The sequence below is a fragment of the Ictidomys tridecemlineatus genome, chromosome 5, assembly GCF_052094955.1.
Source record: "Ictidomys tridecemlineatus isolate mIctTri1 chromosome 5, mIctTri1.hap1, whole genome shotgun sequence".
NCBI lineage: Eukaryota > Metazoa > Chordata > Mammalia > Rodentia > Sciuridae > Ictidomys > Ictidomys tridecemlineatus.
This window is the reverse complement of record NC_135481.1, coordinates 179046517-179060317: the sequence shown is the minus strand read 5'-3', so window position 1 is coordinate 179060317 and position 13801 is coordinate 179046517. Positions and strand designations below refer to the sequence as shown.

At 42.2% G+C, this 13801-nt stretch overlaps 1 protein-coding gene across 6 annotated transcripts in view; it reads right to left on the bottom strand.

Annotated features, from left to right (window-relative positions):
• The window catches only part of Phf20 (PHD finger protein 20), a 126324-nt gene extending 114862 nt beyond the window's left edge, over positions 1 to 11462 (bottom strand). For 4 of the 6 annotated variants that reach the window (XM_005329880.5, XM_021729561.3, XM_040275985.2 and 1 more), the window contains exon 1: positions 11292 to 11448. The gene's annotated coding sequence lies outside the window, so the exon portion shown is untranslated. Of the gene's footprint in view, positions 1 to 4682; positions 4775 to 11291 lie in introns of all 6 variants that reach the window. The other 2 variants (XM_078051704.1, XM_040275986.2) reach the window with 2 other exon arrangements.
• Between the last annotated feature and the right edge of the window lie 2339 nt (positions 11463 to 13801).

Genomic DNA, 13801 nt, shown 5'->3' with positions numbered 1-13801 from the left:
CTCTGCCTAGTGCTTCAGGACTGGGCACAGCCATCAGTGCCTCCCTGTGGGGTTTACTGAGTCAGCTACCCTCTCCTATATTCTCCCACGGCAGTATGACCTGGCTGCTGGGTGACAGCATTCATTACTCCATACTAAAACAGCCTGAGTGATCTGAGCTGTCCTATAGGATGACCTCTTCAAGAGCTCTCCAGATCTAACAAGTAGTGTCCTTACACGGTGGTCAGCTGCTTGTTAAATGAGATAATATAAGCTTTCTCACTAGCAAAATGGGAATAAAAAACAAGAAAGAGATCAGTAACATCCTTTGTAGGGATTAAAGGAGCTAAACATGTGGAAGCTTTTTGAAAAGTGCCGTCCATGGATAAATGTAGAAACTGTTATTACTCCTAGGGGGCATAGGGAGGAAGGCAAAGCACAGAGAATTTGGAATTTGAAGATTGACCACAATTCCATCCCAATGTCCTGACAAAAAGCTGCATGTTTTCTCAGTCACTAGAAGCTTCAGTCTATATCTACAGTCCATTGAATACAGTCCGAAGCTCTGGAGTTTGTGGGGGTTCCTTCTGTGGGAAGTCTTAAACACACGTGTTCATACAGGATTTCTTAATGGATACAGTCATTTCTAGATGGGATCTCCAAACACATTTTGCTGAATTTATAGCCCCTTTATTGCTTATGGGGTTCTAAAAACATATAAGTTATTTAAAAGACAACTAATTAATTTCCTTATTCTTTAAAGACTATCTTTTACTCCTGGCCATTATCATTACCAGAAAATGGTTAGCACTTAGTCTTTACCATGTGCAAAATTCTTGACAAATACTTCATTGCCCCAACAATCAGAAAAGTGGGCAATAGTATGCCTAACCCAGAAGGGAAGAAAAGAAGACTTAGAACAGATAAATTGCCCATGGCCACCTTCCTAGGTAGACGATCTGGGATTTGAGAAGCAAGACTTTCTCCAAAACCCACACTTATATGTCTTTTAAAAATGAGGCCTTTGCCAGGTGCAACAGCACACGCCTATAATCCCAGCAACTCAGGAGGCTAAGGCAGGAAGATGACATGTTTGAGGCCAGCCTCAACAACTTACCAAGGCCCTGAGCAACTTAGTAAAAAACTGTCTCAAAATAAAAAATAAAAAGGACAGAGAAGCCAGGCACGGTAGCACAGGCCTGTAATCCCAGCAGCTCGGGAGGATGAGACAGGAGGATTGCGAGTACAAAGCTAGTCTCAGCAAAGCTAGTACCAGGAATGGTGTGGGGATCAATGCCTTCAACATTACATATAATAGTTCACACCTGTTGTCCTAGTTACTTGAGAGGCTGAGGCAGGAGTATCATAGGAGTCCAGGAATTCAAAGTTAACCTAGACAATACAGTGATTAAACCCCATCTCAAATTTGATGGTGAGGGGTGGGGGGGACTTTAGTACATTTGACCACTAATGATATTAAGGAAATAGTGTTAAGTTTTTGTGTGTGAAAATGAAATAAATTAAATCTACAGATACTACTAATAAGAGTTATGAATGGGGCCTGGACAGTAGTAGATTTCATGCTAAGCATGTGTGAAAGCCCTGGGTTCAACTCCAGCACCAAAACAAAGTCAAAATTTCTGTAGTAGATAGGGGTATAGTTCAGTGGTAGAATCCTTGCTTAGCATATATGAGGCCCTGAATGTGATCCCCAGAACACCAAGGAAAATTTTTTAAAAAGAAATACAGACTAAAGACCCCTGAGAAGATTTTACAAACATTTTATAAAAGGAATAAAGCAGAAGTGATAACAGTTAATACACACTTAACTTATAGATCGCCAAGCATAGATAACCCTCAAACCAGGTTTTCTTGTTCCTATTTTTTCAGATTAGGTACCGGAGAAAAAGGGTAACATTTACTGATTGATGAAGCAGTTATAAAAATACTTAAGTGGGCTGGGGATGTGGCTCAAGCGGTAGTGCACTCGCCTGGCATGCATGCAGCCCGGGTTCGATCCTCAGCACCACATACAAACAAAGATGTTGTGTCTGCAGAAAACTAAAAAATCAATATTTAAATAAATAAATAAATAAATAAATAAATAAATAAATAAATAAATAAATAAATAAAATTTAAAAAAAATAAAAATACTTAAGTAAAGAAACAGGTCCAGGTAAGTGATTTGTTGTGATAGAAAAGTCAACTTCCAATGTCCATACTATAATGAGTCCCCAGAGGTTTAAGTCACATGCCTTAGACACATGTGGTCCCAGGAGAATGGCAGATGTTAGAACTCAAACTCAGAAATACTGCCTTCAAATACTGGGTCCTTATCACCATGAACCATGAAGCCTGAACCTGAAAGGCAGCCTCTTCTACTACCTTGCCATTCTGGATGCAGATGTCTATTTCTCACATAGGTCAGGCATAACCAATTTCCTACTCATCAAAACACACTGGACAGCATTTATCACTCTATGGGACCAAGAGACAGCCCAATGTGTTTGTGCCCATGAGCTTTAAGAAAGGAAGAAATTAGTTAAAATCGTAACAGCAGTAAGTAAAATGGTGAGTGCCAGAAGCTAAGAGGAGGGGGAAATAAAGGAGTTATTATTTAATGAGTACAGAATTTCAACTTGACAAGATGAAGAGTTATGGAGATGGATGATAACAATCATAACACTATGAGCGTACTTAATACCATTGAGCTGTACATTTTAAAATGGCTATGAGTAGGCACAGCAGGGAATATCTGTAGTCCCGGCTATTCAAAAGGTTGAGGAAGGAAGATCCCAAGTTCAAGGCCAGCCTCAGCAACTGAACAAGTTCCTACCTCATCATTAAAAATAAAACGGGGGTGGAGTGTGGGTGGCTCAGTGGCAGAGTGCTTGCCTAGCATGTATGAGGCACTGGGTTCAAGTCTCAGCACCACATATCAATAAATAAAATAAAGGTCCATTGACAACTTTAAAAAAAAAAAAAAAAAACAGGCTGAGAATATAGCTCAGTGGTAGAGCACCACAGTGTTCAATTTCCAGTATCAAAAAAAGAAAAAGCACTGGAGATATATCTCAGAGATAGAGTGCTTGCTCAGCATGCACAAGATCCTTGTTTCAATGCCCAACATCAAAAGAAAGAAAGAAAGAAAGAAAGACCCCAAAGGTTAAGACGGTAAATTGTGTGTGTGTGTGTGTGTGTGTGTGTGTTTTATCACAATTAAAAAAAAATTAAAGGCTGAGCTAAAGCTCAGAGGCAGAGTGCTTGCATCACAAGGCAAAGCCATATGGGTTCAATCCCCAGAACCACAAGAAAACACACACACACACACACACACACACACACACACACACACACACAGAAGGCAGCCTGAGTTGAGAAGATTGGACTTCTACAATCAAGGAATTTCTTTTTCTTTTGGTACTGGGGATTGAACCCAGGGACACTTTATCACTGAACTAGCTCCCTGGCCCTTTGTTTTTTTTTTTTAGTTTACAACAGGGTCTTGCTAAGTTTCTGAGGGGCTCACTAAATTATTGAGACTGGCCTCGAACTTGAAATGCTCCTGCCTCAGCCTCCTGAGTCACTGGGATTACAGGCTTGCTACAATTAAGGGATAGTGCTAATTTGATTCTGTAATTAAAGTGACTTATTCAAATGTCTAAAAGGAGTATGGCAACTGCAGAGAAGAGGATATGAGTGCACCTGGATTACAGGTGAAGATACTGGGCTCTACATATCAGCTAAAAGACCCTGGACAAGTTATTTAGTCATGTTTCCTCCTGTTAAGAAGATAATAGATCACTTTTAAGTATTCAATGAAATCCATATGAATGCTCCAAAAATGCTAGCTACAGTTATCATTATTGTAAAATGCCCATATTTCCTGGTCAGGTTTCCACAACCTAGAAATCTCAACACCTATGCACCAGTATAAGCAAGGAAGGCATTTCAATTCCTGTAGTCATGAACCTTTTCCATGTGAAAAACAGCCTTTTGAATATCAGATCCCCAGTAGGAAAGAGTCTAAATACTATACACTAACCTAAAATGCTTGGGAGTCAGCCTTTAAACCCCTAGGACTATTTTCCTGATAAGGGTTTCATTTCCTGATAATGGGTTTCATTCCAGGACGGAATCATTTTAAATCCTTTCTCAGGCCCTCCTTCTTCAGAGTTCACTGATTCAAATTCCACCTCCCTTTTATATACCCACCATTTATACTAAGTGACTCATATCAGGCCCCTAAATTTTTTTTTTTTAAGAGAGAGTGAGAGAGGGGGGAGAGAGAGAGAGAGAGAAAGAATTTTTAATATTTATTTTTTAGTTCTCGGCGGACACAACATCTTTGTTGGTATGTGGTGCTGAGGATCGAACCCGGGCTGCACGCATGCCAGGCGAGCGCACTACCGCTTGAGCCACATCCCCAACCCAGGCCCCTAAAATTTTATGGGATTTCTGTTAGCTCATTAGTTCCATTATTTGGCCAAAGAAAGCAAAGTACAGCTGAAGACCTAAGCCAGGATCTAGCAAAGTTGTCAAAGTATTATTACAAATTAAACTTTCAATATTGATTAGTTATCTGTTAGTTAAAAACCTACAGACTAGTTCCTAAGAAAGATAGGAGAGCCCCCCCTTTCTCAAAGTTTATGACCTAATCAAGGACAGTGGCAAAGCACACACTTTGGTTGAAAAATGTTTACCAAGAAAATTGTGGGATTCCACCTCTTGGGTCCCCTTCTTCCTCCGGGAGAAGTCTTTTCTGCTGTCCTTTAATAAACTTCTAATTTCTACTCTGAAAAAAAAAAAAAAAAAAAAGGGCTGGAGACGTGGCTCAAGCGGTAGCGCGCTCGCCTGGCATGTGTGCAGCCCGGGTTCGATCCTCAGCACCACATACAAACAAAGATGTTGTGTCCGCCGAGAACTGAGAAATAAATATTAAAGAAATTTCTCTCTTTCTCTCTCTCTCTCTCTCCCATTCTATCTTTTAAAAAAAAAAAAAAGAAAGAAAGAAATTGTAGCCAGAAGCAGTGGTGCATGCCTGTAATCCCAGCAACTCAGGAGGCTGAGGCAACAGGATCACAAGTTCAAAGCAAGCCTCAACAACTTAGAGAGGCCCTAAGTAATTTAGAAAAACCCTATCTCAAAATTTAACAAAATAGGGTTTTGGCTATTGGGTTGTGGCTCAGCAGTAGAGCGCTCACTTAGCACATGCGAGGCCCTGGGTTCGATCCTCAGCACCACATAAAAATAAATAAAATACAGATATTTTAAAAAAAGATTAACAAAGTAATGAGCTGGGGTTGTGGTTCATTGGCAGAGTGCTTGCCTAGCATGTGTGAAGTACTGGGTTCAATTCTCAGCACCACATATAAATAAATAAAATAAAATAAAGGTCCAATAACAACTAAAAACATAAAAACCTTTAAATTTTTTTTTTTTTAATAGGAAAGGGTTAAGAATGTGGCTCAGTGTGGTTGAATGCCCCTGGGTCAAATCCCCAGTACCCAAATAAAATAAAGGACTAGAGATGTAGCTCAATGGTTATATATCTCTGGGTTCAATCCCTGCTACCCCCAAAAATAATAATTAATTAAAATAAAATATACATTAAATAGAAAACTTACAAGTAAACATGGCTTTATGTAATATTCAGCCTTATTGATGCAGAAGTAACTAACACTGCATGGAGAACTCAAGGCAGATTTCTTTGAGAATGTTAGGCAGTTTTGAATGAAATACAGTATAAAACTGGCAAAAGACAATGAGTCAAAAGAATGCTGAAGTTGGGTGTGATGACAAGCTCACTGGCTGAGCTAGAAAAGACACAGTGGCAGAAGTGACTTGGACAAGGGACTGACTGGCAGATTGCCCCACATACATGTGAAGGAAATCAGATTTGCTCAATGAGCTCCCAGACAAGTGGATTTCTAAGCAAAGTACTGACAAAGACTCAAAACAGGGTAGACTTTAGAGATAATCAGTCCCTCTTTTTTTTTTTTTTCCAAATGGGAAAACAAGGTCTAGTAGCATTAAGTAGCTTGCCTGAAGCCTCACAATGAATGGAAGAGTTGGGCCTAAGGCCAAATCCAGATCAAATCTGTTAGTGAAGATGATCTGACATTCATTTGAGGAATGGAGGGACTGAGGGAAGACCTGGGACACAAAAGTCTGGTCATTCAGGTTTTTCCTGATAGGGCTTGGAATAGGATCACATTGGAAAAAGGCCAGGCAGGTAACAGTCAAGATGATCTAAGAAATTCAGAATGGAAAATCCCATGGAGACTTAGAATAGATGTAGACAAGTGGGTACAGAAGGAGCCATGATCCCCATCAAAAATGTCATCATCTCACCAGCACTGCCTCAAGGAGCACCCACTGGAGTCAAGCCAGCAGTCTCCATCCAAATCCAGGCACCTAGGTAGGCACAGTGAAACATGCCTGTAATCCCAGTGGCTAAAAGACTGAGGCAGGAGGATCAGGAGTTCGAAACCAGCCTCAGCAACTTACCAAGGCTCTAAGCAGCCCTGTATCTAATAAAATACAAAAAAGGGATAGTGGCTCAGTGGTAGAGCACTTACCTGACATGTGTGAGGCCTTGGGTTGGATCCTCAGCACACATGTACATAAATAAATAAATAGATAGATACATACATACATACATACATAGATAAATGGGCCACTGACAGCTAAAAGCTAAATATAAAAAAACTTTAAAAAGGTCTGGGGATGTGGCTCAATAGCTATGCAGGCACCTACCTTTATCCTGATCTTTCCCAGGCCCATTTCTAGAAGCCAGAAAACTAGGAAGGACTCCTTGAAAATTCCAACACCTGTGACTGTGGATATGCACTACCTCAGACTACCTACTGGTGGTAAGATGACAGATGAAGAACCAGAGAGCCAAGATGGCCATGTAGTATTTACTATGTCAAGAATATGAGGGCTTCAGACATAGTTCAATGATGAAACACATGCACAAGGCCCTGGGTACTATCACCAGAACTGCCCCCACCCCACCCCACCCCCCAGAAAAAACTGCATTCACATTTTACCGAGAAATATTTATGCATTTTAACATGACAATATCTATAGAAATCAAGAGGTTTTAGCCATGGTGCTAGCCAGATGCAGTAATATGCACCTGTAATTACTCATGAAGCTGAGGTAGGAGGATCACAGGAATTCAAGACCAGCTTGGATATCACAGATGCCATCTCAAAAAAGGAAAAGAAAAAAAAAATGTAGTTGAGTATAATTAATAGGCCTCAGAAAGGAAGAACAGCCTTTTTCAAACTTTAAGGGATGTGTATCTGGAGAAAGGAAAAAAGAAAACAATACCCCAGCACACAATTAATCACACCTATTTTCTATTTTCATCAAGAAACCTTTAACTTTGCGTTTAAAACATTACTTTTTAAATGTAATTCAGTAACACCTGCAAATTAGAAATGCAGATACTCAGATCCCATCCTAGACCTACCAAATCAGAATCAGCATTTTAACAAGACCCCCAAGTGATTTGTATGCACATGCCAGTTTGACAAACACTGGTATAGAATACTTTAAGGGTGCACTGTAGAGCAGTACACAAATAAAGTATCAAAAGCCAAATAAAGAGACAAAGTACCTGTTCACTTTAGGTATATCATATTTTATTACATACTGCTCAGACAGACCTACAATTTTTTAAAATAAATTTAGTACTTAGATAATGAACACATGATCTAAGTGTGGGATCTAGTTCACTTCCTGAAATAACAACTTAGTTCTAGAGCCTTCATGCACAAAAAAAAAAAATTTATATATATATATATATGTATATATATATATATATACATATATATATATGACAGCTTAGTTATTCAGAATAAAAGAATGGTTAATTTTATTCAAGTACCAAAACTGAGTTCAGAGCACTTCCCCACAAGACACATTAATTCCTACAGGCTCCTGGGAGTACCATTAAATGCCCCAGCATCCCTAGGAAGCAGGTGCTTGGCAAATATCCAGTTTCCAAATGAGATTCAGAAGGACTTGGTTCTGAAAATGCAGTATTCCTGCTTTGTCCTACTGGTGTCTTCTCAGCCCCAAGCTCTCCCCCACTGAGGCCTCGTGCAGCTGCACACTCAAGTACTTCCCAAAAGGGAGAAAGGTCAGAGGTGTCATTATCCCCCAAGCACTTGAGATTCCAGCTGTGGAGAAATTAATCTGTTGGAGGTTCAGGCTGAGAACCCTGAGAAAGATCTGGAAAGGGAGAGAAACATACAAAAGAAAGAATCTACTGAGAGGCTCTTAAGAGATAAGATGTTCCAAATATCTGTAGATTTATAAAGTGGAGGGTTGAGGGCAAAGATTAGCAGATTTGTAAGATGATGGGAGAGGTTAAATATCCACCCCCAACCTGCACCCCAGGGACAAAAAAGGATTCAAGGGATTTCCTTCAAATGACCTTTTTTGCATTACTGGGGAGGAACAAGAGCTCTACCACTGAGCTACACCCTTGCCCAAATAACCTCTTTTCTTGAAAAAAGGAAGTAAGAAAGCCAGTGAGTGTATGGGGAAGAAATTTTGAAGTTAGAAGCAATACAGTACTAAAAAAAATCTCTTGAAGGCTTTTTTTCCAGTGTAGGGAGATAAAACAAAGTAGAAAACAGAACCCACCCAAGTAGAATCTAAGAGGAGGCAAACCACCAGGAGAACTAAAAGTCCTGTGAATAACCAAAGAAATGCAAAGGGTTTCCTTTCCAATTTGACTCCTGTGCCAGAAGGCCAGGCAGGCCTCCACCTCCAACACAGGAAGAATAAAGGGGGGAATCTCTATAGCCACTCAATAAACAGAACAGTGTTCAAAGGGAGTCAGAAACCAGAAAAACGCCTGGGCATAGGGCAAACAGAGAGAAGAGTTCCTGTTTGCAGAAAGATAAAAGATAAACCTGGCACATGCCTTTAATTCCAGCGACTCAGGAGGCTGAGGCAGGAGGATGGCAAGTTCAAGGCCAGCCTGGGCAAATTAGTGAGATCTGTCTCAAAACAAAAAATAAAATTGGCCAGAGATGTAGTTCAGTGGTAGAGACTGTTTAGCATGCTGGAGCTCTGGGTTCAATCCCCAGTATTGTTTAAAATAAATAAATAATAGACATATGATGGACATATGAAAGGCAATTTTCAGGTACTACTTTAGGAGATTGACTCTGGGGTACAGGGAAATCTGGAGGGTAGAGTTCAGTTGGTGTGACCATAGGAAATGTGCTCATGAAAAAAAAAAAAAAAATGGAAGCAGAGAGAGAGTGCTGTGCTGAACAAAGGCATGCATTCACCAGAGGAAGAGGAAATGGGGTGCACTGACCAGACTGGGAGAGCACCTAAAGGGGAATATGGTTCCAAAGAAGGAAGGAAACTGAGAAATGAAAATATTGTGGATGGCAAAAGAACTAAAAAAGATATTAAAGGGGGGAAAGGGAGCCATGATGCTCGCCTATAACCACAAGCACTCCTGAGGCTGATGTAGGAGAAGCACAAGTTTGAGGCCAATCCGGGAAACTCAGTGAAATCCTGTATCAGAATTACAGATAAAAAGAGCTGGGATTTAATTCCAGTGAAAGCCCCTGGGTTCCACCCCTAATATAGGGAAAAAAAAAAAAAGGTGGGGGGAGGCAGGTAGGTATGCATGTATGCTCAAGAACTACAGATCACTCACCCCCAGAGTGGTGTGTTCATACATTTAGGGGATACAGGAAGCAAATACAACTTCAGATAGGAAAATAAGTCTCCACCAGGTAGTTGGGGAACTCATAAAAAGGTGCAACCCAAGGATATAAGTGAAAGTGAATTCCCTTATTTGAGAAACTGGAAATATGTACCAATAAACATCAGGTTTTAGAGGGTTGAGAAAAGGATGCCCCCCCCAATTTAAGAAATTCTGGAAACGGGCCAGCCAGCAGGTGGCACAAACCTGTAAGTAATCCCAGAGGCTCCCTTGGCTGAAGCAGGAGGATTGCAAGTTTGAGGACAGGCTCAACAATTAAGCAAGACCCTTAGCAATTTAACCAGACCCCTTTTTAAAATAAAAAATAAGGGGGCTGGGGATGTGGCTCAAGCGGTAGCGCGCTCGCCTGGCATGCGTGCAGCCTGGGTTCGATCCTCAGCACCACATACCAACAAAGATGCTGTGTCCGCCGAGAACTTAAATAAATAAATATTTTTAAAAAATAAATAAATAAAAAATAAAATAAAAAATAAAACTGCTGGGGATGTGGCTCTTGTGGTAAAGTGCCATTGGGTTCAATTCTCAGTACAAAAAAAAAAATGAAATTCTGGAAACATATTGTCAGATTGGGTTCCTGGGAAGGTGATTTTTTTTCCTTAGAGGAGTTGTGGGACACAAAAAAGTCTCCCCAGAGGGCCCAATGGCCCAAATCTGTAATCCCAGTGACTCCAAAGGCTGAGGCAGGAGGACAGCAAATTTGAGGCCAGCCTCAGAAATTTAGCAAGACCCTGTCTCAAAAAATAAAAAGATCAGTGGTAAAGCACCTAGGGTTCAATCCCCAGTATCAAAATAAAAAAGAAAGTATCCCAAAACTTTGGTTTCAGGACCTCAGATTTGAAGAACCTGTTAAAGGGATAAACCCCCAAATTGGAAAGGGTGAACTCAGATTGAAGGCTTGAAAAAGGGAGGGCTCCCAGTTTGGGGGGCAAGGAGTACGCCCTCTGTATGGGGGAATTTAAAAACAGATAAAATCCCAGGGCTGGTGTTCAATAAAAGGGGTGGGCCGCCCAGATTTTCAAAACTATAAAGGGGACACTCCCATGATAGGGGTCTTGAAAAAAGGGGTGTGCTCCCAGAATGGGATTAAAGAGGTAATAAAAGAAAGCGTATTGCTAAAGCACAAGGCAACAGCAGGGGCTGGTGATGGGGCGCTCAGGGATGATCCAGCTCAGGTTCGGCCCTAGCTCTCACCCCCTCACCACACATACACACCCCCAATACGGCCCGCTCAGTGCCCGGGGCCAGCACCCCACAGCCCAGCCCCCTCGGGCAGCGCTCATTGGCCGAGGTCCGCATCACTCCCGCGGGCAACTCCGGGGATTGGGCGCCGCTCGCACGCCCGCCACGCTCTCATCAGCGGTCCCTAGGCCTCCCTCCGGGCTGGGGCGAACGGGGCCGGGCGGGGAGTGGGGCCAGGCAGGGGACCGGAGCAGCGGTGGCGTCTTTCACCGTTCCCGCCCGCGCGGCGCGCGCGCGGCGCGGGCCCGACCCGACCCAGCCTCGGCCACCGGCTTTCTCTTGCCGCGCCTCGCCGCGAGCTCACCTCACGGCTCCGCTCCTGCTGCGCCGCTCCAGGACCAACCGACAGAAGGACTCTGCGTGCTGCGCACCACGTGACCCCAGGGACGCGCCCAGCGTATCCCCCGCCCCCCACACACACACGCACCATCGCCACCACCGAGTGACGCAGCGCCCCAGCTGCCCCGCCCTTAGCCCCGCCCCACCGGATCACCGGGGCGACGGCTCCAGCAGACCACGCCCACGGCCTTGACGCGCGGGAACCAGGCCTGCCCTCCGTCGGGAACACGAAGTCCCCACTCAGGTTTAACCACTAAGACCACGCAAAGCCCGGGACCGGATACTACCCTTCTCCTGTTAATTTTGCCTCTTGTTTCTTTCCATAGCCCTGCCACCACTCCGGTCTAGGCTTCACCTCTCTCCAAGTTAGCCATGATCTCCACCCTATTATTCTTTCCCCTTTCAATCCATACTTCACGCGGTGAGAGCTTTTCAAAATGTCATCCTCTGTTCCAAATCTGTTTCCCTCTCTCCTCCAGATTAAGATCTAAGTCTTCACCTAGATTTGCCAGGCTCTTCAAAGTCTGAACTTAACCTGCCTCTCATTCTGACACATCCAGCTGCCCTGAATTCTCAGTGTCTTTCAAGTCCTCAAAGGAGTCAGTTTCCTTCTTACCTCAGGACCCTTGCTCCCATCCCTCCACTTTGTGTCATTAACTTCTAGGAAAGACGGTACCAATTGCTGTTGAAAAAAAAAAAAAAACGGAGCTGTATTTTGTCTCCAAAGTCCAAGTTGCATGGACTACAAAAGATGCTGAGGTGTTTTCCCAACGGGACTTGGCAAGTACCAAGGAGAAATACTAAAATTAGTGATTTATGGGAGCAATAACGACTGTATTTTACACTGAAAAGAGAGGGTAGCCAGATCGCACTTCTTAAAATATAAATCTAATCATGTCACTGCCCTACTTAAGAACAAACCATCAATCAGTTTCTCCATCTGCAGCCTACCCCCTGACTCATCCTCTGACCACACTGACTTTCAATCAGGTTTTTTTTTTTTTTTTTAAAGAGAGAGAGAGAGAATTTTTAATATTTATTTTTTAGTTCTCGGCGGACACAACATCTTTGTTGGTATGTGGTGCTGAGGATCGAACCCGGGCCATACGCATGCCAGGCGAGCGAGCTACCGCTTGAGCCACATCCCCAGCCCCTCAATCAGGTTTTTTAAAATGTGTTGTTTGTTTTTAACTGGGAATTTAACCCAGGAGTACTTTACCAGCCCCCCCCCCTTTTTTTTTTTTTGGTATAATTATTTTTTTAAATTTTGAGACGGTGTCTCCCAAGTTTGTTTAGAGCTTTGCTAAATTGCCTAGGCTGTCCTCCTACTTGCAATTCTTCTGCCTCAGGCTCCCAAATCACTGGGATTACAGGCAGGCGCCACTGAGGAGGACTTTTCTGTCATTTTCTATGGCTCTTTCCAGCCTCTAGGCCATTGAATTCCCTGTTGCTATTCATAAAACTGACTCTTCACAATGGAAGTTTCAGTTTATCATCTCCTCAGTTTATCATCTCCTCTCTTCAGCCACATAATCAAAAGTGCTCCAATAAGATCACATACCCCTCTCACAGCAATTACTCTCTTCATTTTCAACAGAGCCATTTACACAGTTTTAATCACTTCATGTTGTTTTTGTTCTGATTGTATTGCAAGGTTAAAAAAAATGGCTCCTCACTGGAGATGTGGCTCAAGCGGTAGCGCTCGCCTGGCATGCGTGAGGCGCAGGTTCGATCCTCAGCACCACATACAGACAAAGATGTTGTGTCCACCGAGAACTAAAAAATAAATATTAAAAAATTTTCTCTCTCTCTCTCTCTCTCTCTCTCTATATATATATATATATATATATATATATATATCTTTAAAAAAAAAAAAAGATTCCTCTTTTAGACTGGAAGTGCAGCTCATGAGAGTGTAGGCTTAGTATGCACAAGGCCCTGGATTCAACACCCAACACAAAGAAAAGAAAAGAAAGGAGGGAGGAAAGGCAGAATGATTCTTCTTGGTTGTATTGGCCTACTTCCCATGATAAAAGTATAGTCTACCTTGTTTGCTTTTTGAATAGAGAGAATTTGCTTGCAAATAATAGATACTCATTGTGTACCTGTAGAAGGAACAAAAGGAAAGAGAATAATTGAAAAAATTAGATTATCAATATAACCTGAGTCCACAGAAGAGATGCTTTTGGAATCACAGTTGGAGCTGGGTTTGGTGGTATACACCAGAGACTCAAGAGGGTGATACAGGAAGATGGCAAGTTTGAGGCCATCCTCAGCAATTAAGTAAGACTTTATGTCTCAAAATAAAAATGTAAAGCACTGGAAATGTAGCTAGTGATAGAGCACCTCTGGGTTCAATTCTCAAAAAGTAAATAAAATCAAAATAAACAAATCAAAACTTGAGATAAAGAGAGTTCTTCAGCTGAGAGGGCAGAAGGGTAGCCCCTAGGAAGAGTTACTAGAAAACCAGGGACA